The 7,238-nt window shown below is 38.9% G+C and overlaps 1 long non-coding RNA gene across 1 annotated transcript; it reads left to right on the top strand.

Annotated features, from left to right (window-relative positions):
• Positions 1–2,805: 2,805 nt before the first annotated feature.
• Positions 2,806–5,074, top strand: LOC108510785. Its single transcript, XR_005508173.1, has 3 exons — positions 2,806–3,102; positions 3,725–3,793; positions 4,855–5,074. It is a non-coding gene; the product is annotated as an uncharacterized LOC108510785 (long non-coding RNA).
• The last annotated feature ends 2,164 nt before the right edge of the window (positions 5,075–7,238 follow it).

Genomic DNA, 7,238 nt, shown 5'->3' with positions numbered 1-7,238 from the left:
GCGTGGGAGGGTCTTTTGGCTATAAAAGACCACCACGCCTAGGGTTCAAAATATATAATATTTAGAGGATTCGAAAAATTCTAAAAAAAATCTCTGAGGGCCTCCATCCCTTATTCTCCTTCATCATGTCCATCCTCTATCTTCTTGAAGAACAATCAAAGATTAAGTATTTAGAAGGAGAAAGCTTCAGCTATTGCAGCATTCCTGCACGAGCTAGCACTCCCACGAAAGATGATCTACCTAGGGCTTTCCGTGGACAATCTATAGAGGCCAGACATGTGTGCGGCTACAAAGTGTGATAAAGAAGTCATCCAAGATCTCTAAGGAATCAGGTATGAGATTTGATCTCATTAAAGTTAATGATTAGATCTTAAACATGGTTGCTGAAATTTTAGGGTTGCTGAAATTTCAGAATTGTATGTTAGACATACAATTATTGTTTCATGCTTTACATAAATATTTAAATCATGGTTCTTATTTTTGTTGTAGAGATCTGATCTCTAGCATGCATGAAAATTAAATAGTTTAATTTTTAAATGCTTCCGCTGTAATATTTTTTTGAAAATAAATGCATGCAGCCCGCAAGGGTTCCTTTCAAATACTTGTGCTCATTGAACCTGCCGACATATTCGGACTTGGTACGAGAGTTGTACAACAACGCCATATTTGGGCAAGGTCAGATCTCATCCAAAGTCAAAGAGACTCCTCTCCTAATTTCAGAAAAAATACTTGGGGATGCTCTTCGTATTACAACTGATGGAGAGAATGGAGATCATCTGGAGAATAGAAAAGAAGGAGTAAGTACCATTCTGAACAAGAAAGTCACAGAAGATTGGACAGAAGTTAGTGCCAATCAATTGAACGCAGAGATGCGTCTACTGCACCACATGATCAACAAAATGCTATTCCCGAAGACTGAGAAATTTGACTATATCTCTGAGAGAGACATACTGGTCATGCACCTTGTCATTTAATGATTACCACTAAACCTCCCCTGCATGATGATCAGATACATGGAAACTCAAGGACAAAGAAAGGGAGCTTCACTTCTTTATAGTATGGTCTTAACATTGGTCTTTATTTACTTCAATGTGAGTTTAGAAGGGGGGACCAAGAAGGAATTACTATACTCAGATGTCTACAGTGACAAATCACTGAAGAGAATGGGATTTGTCAAAGTTGAGGGCAAATGGATTCATAAAAGGAAAGGACTTCAAGAGGAAAGAGGTCAAGAGACTCCATGACCACTCAAAGGAAAAAGAATCCCTACTGAAGCCCCTCAGAAAGAATCTGAAGTCAGTCAACCTCCTCCAATCCAAAGACCTTCAGATCCACCACTCAGACTTGAGAAATGGCAGTTGAAATTTATTGGTGACAACATCATTAAAGCACTGTTCAACTTCGGGGTCTGCTGGAATTCAGTTTATGATCTCACTAACCTGACCAAAGAAATAAAGGTAGAGCTTCAAAGACTGAGGACACTTGTAGCTAATCAACAAAAAAGAATTGCTGAGATTGAAGAATACTTGAGGAATCAAGGAAATTCTCTTCAAGGTTCTCTGCTAGAGCTGAAAGAAGAACACTCTCACCTTTCTGCCTCTCTCTCTCTGCACTGCAAAAAAAAATGGACAAGCTGATGGAAGACAAGAAGGAAGATCAGTCTGGACCTTCATCCTCTTCAAAATCTTAAACCTAGACTGAACCCATCCTTCACTATTTTAAACCTTTCCAAATCTTTTTGTATTCGGTTGGTTTTCAATTTTCATACCTTTTTGACACAGTTGTTTGATGATTGACCATATCATTTGTATTTCGATTTATAGATGTGTACTTCACTCTTACTGCAATGAAACTTTACGCTTTGAAATGGACATGTTTGTTGTTCTGATACATTAATTCTATATTGGTCCGGATACCTTCTCTTCTCAACAAAATTATTAACCCTTGATTAATCTTTAATACTTAAGATCACCAAAAAAGAGGAGATGGAAATTATATTTCTTCCTTCCTTTTGTTGATGACAAAAAGGGGGAGATGGTATATGGAAATGGAAAATGAAGAAGATGGGGATGTGGTGATGGCATCAACAACAAAATATAGGGGGAGATCACTATAACTGTCAACTAGTAAGAAAAGAAAAGAATCTTAAGAAAAGAAGAAGAAAAAGAATTTTGCATAATTTAATTATTTGTAACTGATAGGGAGAGATTTTCTTCTCAACTTATTGAAATTATACATATGTCTCTGAATGTCATATTTGCTTTTAACTTCATTACAAAATTCTTATTTTAACACCCTGAACCAGGGTTAGGGTAGCTTAAGTAATTTTTACCAGTTATTAAGCATCTTCATGATTTTAACCTAGTTTATTATGAGAATCCGAATGCACATGAAAGGTGAGGGAATATCAAAATTTTATGATGCAAATTGGATGGAAATTTTCCAGAAAGTTTGATTCAAAATCAATTCAAAAAGGTCGGAATTTCAGTTGTTACAGAAAATTTTACGGTTCCACGGATTGAGAGTGCAATAACTCTGGATAATCCATGAATCTAAGTAAAATTTTAAACACATAATCTACATTGAGTGAGGGATTTGCTGTTGGAATTTTAGCTCAAATGGATTAGCCTACAGCCTGGAACAAAACAAGTTAGGTGAGTCCTTCGGAAGCCTGTCATTACATAAAACTGCAGACCTAGATTTGTCCAAAATTTCTGTAAAAAGTAGGAAGCATAACGTGGCCTGAAACCTAGTGTTTAAAACCCCTGGGAACCACTCTTTTGACACGTTAGGTATCTGGGAAGCTAACGTGTCGAAAGGGTGGGGGGTGTCTAGCATGTTTTTCAGCAGGCAGCAACTTGTGCTGCTGATGTTCAACCATTAGGAGAAGTTCAGTTGTTGGTTGTAGGTGCCACCCCAAATCAGCCCTGGAAGAGCTCCAGGGAGGGAGAGAGGAAGCTAGGGAAGAGAGAGAGCTACTTGGGGAATCCAAAGAATTTGTGGAAGAAGGTTTAAAGTAAAGAGGAAGAGCAACTTGTTGTTGGGCTGCAGAACAGAAATACAGAAATTTCTGGTGCACCAAAGCTTCCCAACGAATTTCAGGTGAGTTTTCCAAACTTTTTAGTGATTCTAATTGTAGTCCCATGTAGGAGGGTGATAAAGGAAGATTTTAGTTATTGTAGATGAATTTTTAGGTATGAAAGAGGATTTGAACTATACTTCCGAAGTTGTTGAAAGCAGTCTGAAATTCTGCAGAATGAAGAGATGGGATTTCTTTGTGTTTTAGGTGATTAAATTGTTATTTAAAGCTGAAAGTTTGTAGGTTGTGTTAGGGATTTCCTAGTCCTAACACAGAGCCTAATAGGGGGAATTGATTGTTTAAGAACCACCGGAAATTAAGAGGTTTAATTAGCTCGAAAACAGAACAAACAAGCTGAAAATAGGGGATCTGAATTCTGATTTATTTTTGATGTTAAGCAATTGTTTGGCAGTTGAAAATTTATAGATGATATAGAACGTTTTCTAGTCCTAACCCAGGGTATCAAAGAGGGAGATAAAAGCTTGGAAACCTTTGAGAATTGAAAGGTTTTATTTATCCTAAAACAAGACAAGCAAGGTAAAAATCAGAAAGTTGAGATGAGGGTGTTGGATTTCTTTTTGGAACATGCATAATCATGTTGCATCATATAGGTTATAATTTTGATCAACTATTTTAATTGTTTAGGAGGAGAAGAGAGTCCCGAAAGGGTGCCAGGAGTATCAAGCACTAGGGTGGTGCGTTAGCCATCACAAGGTGAGTGGTTTTCTTCTTAACTATGGTAGTTTATTTTGTAATTCCAGAGAAATGAATGATGTCTCCAAATTCAGAATGAATATGCTACAGAATGGAAATAAGAAGTATTAATTCTCATGATTAAATTGCTTTCTATCAGTGGATAAATGATCTGATTTGGAAAATATATGCTATGCTTGAAAATACTTTAAATTCATGTTTGTTGATTCGTAAGTTTATGAACTTGTTTGGGAATGGATTAACCCAAAGTGACTGAAGCACTTAAAACCCCTTATCTCGGCCAAGAGAGTCATTTCAGTTTGACTCCAAGCTATTCTGGAGTCGACACCTGTAACTCTAGAGTCGACTCCAACCCTATTACAGTAACTAATATTTGCAATTTTACCTTGGATACATCACATCAGAGTTTATGATATGTGCCCAGTAGGGCAGAGATGGGATGCCGGGAGGGCGTAGCTATGATATGTGCCCAGTAGGGCAGAACTGGGATGCCGGGAGGGCGTAGTAATGATATGTGCCAGTGGGGCAGAATTGGGACGCCGGGAGGGCGTAGTAGCAGCACCATGCATAGGACTGTCGGGCTACCCATGAAAATGGTGCCTCATGCGAGTGGCCGGCAGTAGGGCTCGCGGGAGCCATGATTTTCAATATTTAAGCTATGTATACATATGACTGAGCAACAAATGTATTATTTTTAAGCATAATGATTTCAGAACCTATGTGAATGTTCTATGTATCAAATTCCTCAGCGAAGGAAAGTGGACTCTACGGTCCAGGAAAAATGACTTGAGCAAAGCGATTTTATTAATGCTTTATTTTAAAGCAACAGCTTTATTTCCTGCTAGTTTTAGTACTATTGGCAAATAGCAGATTTCTTATGTGGTTGAAATCTAAGTGCTTTAAAATCAAATGCAAATGTTTCATATGTGGCATAAACACGTTATATTTAATGTATGTAAATAAGTATCACAGCTGAAACCTCTTATTTCCTCATTGTTAATAGATTATCCACTCACTGGGACTTAGGTCTCATCCCTCTCTTTTTCTGTAAATTTTTGCAGATCGGCAGAGTCATAACATTATAAAAGTACCGCATCAGCATCATCCTAGAAGTTTGTCATAGAAGGTTGGCCATGCCCCTCTGAGTAAAGGAAAAACCTTTGTATTATGCATGTAGGTGGGGTGTGAATATAAAGTAACTTGAGACAGATGTAAAGTTTGTTATATTTTGAGCTATGTATAGTAGACTTTAAATTATAAATGAAAGCTTGGGTTGCTTTTAGTTATGATTAAAGTGAGTTAAATAAATTAAACTGACAGGTTTAGGATGTGTTAATTTTTATCGGTTGGTTGGATATAGTAATTGACAAGTTTTTAATAGTAACTTGTGAACCGCGGCACAAGCTGCTAATAGAAACTCTGCTCGGTACTATACCCGACTAACTTACTGTGGGAGGGGATATCACAGCGGTTGGTATCAGAGCAAAGGAATTAGATTGCATGGGCATATGCATAATAAAGTTATTTTCAGTCGGTCTGATCATTTCCATTTTTGTGATGTAGGGAGATGGTATAGACAAGATTAGGTTCTGGTGGAGAACAGCCACCAGTCAGAAGTAGAGGTCGGGGTAGACCAAGAAAAGTTGATAAGGATTGCCAATCTGATAGGACATCACCCAATGTTTCATCTTCTGCCCCAAGAGTGGAGGCAGAGGTATCACCAGTTCATGAGCATGTGCATGATTCTCCACCTAATGTACCAGCACAGGCACATATTCCTGGGTTATCAGATTTGATAGAAGTACTTACTCAAGCTATCACAGTTTCTGTAGCATCTACTCCTAATTTTCAGCCTAGTGGTGCTGAGGTAGAAAAGAGTTATGAGAGAGCTATAAAGTTAGGGGCAACAGAATTTCAGGGTACTACTGACCCAATACAAGCAGAAAATTGGTTTCAAAAGTTGGAAAGGGTGTTTACATTAATGAAAAGTACTGATGAGCAGAAGTTGAGTGTTGCCACCTTTCTGTTGGAGGGCCGGGCCCAAAATTGGTGGAGGTCATATGTTGAAAGGCAGTCGCAGGAATCTATAATTTCTTGGACTGATTTCAGAAGAGAATTTTATCAGCAGTATTACTCCACTGTGTACCGAGACTAGAAGAGAAGGGGATTTCTGAATTTGACCCAAGAGAATATGACTGTAGTGTTGGGAACCCGCCCATGCCGCTGATATTTCAAAAAAATTCAGATGGCAGCGGAATCGGCATAAGCGGGATCGACGTTCATCGCATGAACGTTGTTTCATGAATCGTTCGTAGTTAGATAAGAATTAAAACTTTTTAAACCTTTAGGAAGATCAGATCTTCACCTTGTGCGGGTAGATAATCACCGCAAACTGAAGTTCGTGGTCTAGGATGAAGGTTTGCTTGAAGCCGTTCAAGTGTCCGGCCTCTACGGGTATCCACACGAAGCAGTGATCCGATCAAAGCTCTCTTGTCTTCCCGGGGTGCTAGCTCCCTTGCAAAGACTTCTTTTGATGGCTGATTTCCTCTCTTTCAATCAACCCTTGATTGTGCTTGAGAGGAGGAAGAAGAAGGATGAAGAAGAGGAAGAAGAAGAATCCCCACGCAGCCTTCTTTCTTTTCCCTGCGTTGGAAGGAAGAAGGGAGGAAGAGGATGCCGCCAACACCTTTGGCTTTTATCTTCCTTGCTTGCGGCTGAACCAAGAGGAGAGGAGAGGGAGGCGTACGGCAAGGAGGAAGAGGACTTCTTCTATGCCCTAGGTGCCGCCCACAAGTCCCTTTTTATAGACATGTGGAGCTCCTAACATTTAGGAGCTCTTGATGTCTTTCCTAAGAGGGGGCGCCGTCTCTTCTCCCTTCTCCACGTGGAAAGGGGAGGGGCTTATCCCCCTCCTCATGGTAAACCCTAATCCATATTAGGTAGGGATTGGAATGCCCTAATGTGGTCAAGCCCTAATCCAATTAGGCTTAGCCCAAGGGTGAACCAATTTGGATCCAATCTAGGTAAGTCCTAATCCAATTAGAACTTAAATCAATTTTGACTTAGTTGAACTCTTCAATCCTAATCTAATTAGGAGTCTTATTGATTCATTAGATTAATAATTAATTGTGACTTAAGAAACCCTAATCCAAATTAGGACATATTTAATTTTAGTCCTAATCCAATTAGGACTCTATTTGAATCCGAAGTCCTAATCCGATTAGGACTCTAGGAATCCTACTCCAAGTAGGAATCCAATTTTGATTCAAAACTTCTAATCTCATTAGGATTGCAGAAATCCTATTCTAAGTAGGAATCCCAGTCCTACTCCAACTAGGATTCCCAGTCCTAATCCAATTAGGACTCTAGGAATCCTACTCGAAGTAGGACTCATGTTTCAAGTCCAATTAATTAATTCCCTTTTCTTCTTCAACTTCTTATCAAT

The sequence above is a fragment of the Phoenix dactylifera genome, unplaced genomic scaffold (genome assembly GCF_009389715.1).
Source record: "Phoenix dactylifera cultivar Barhee BC4 unplaced genomic scaffold, palm_55x_up_171113_PBpolish2nd_filt_p 000399F, whole genome shotgun sequence".
Lineage (NCBI taxonomy): Eukaryota > Viridiplantae > Streptophyta > Magnoliopsida > Arecales > Arecaceae > Phoenix > Phoenix dactylifera.
The sequence above is the reverse complement of the archived record's forward strand: the minus strand, read 5'-3'. Positions and strand labels throughout refer to the sequence as shown.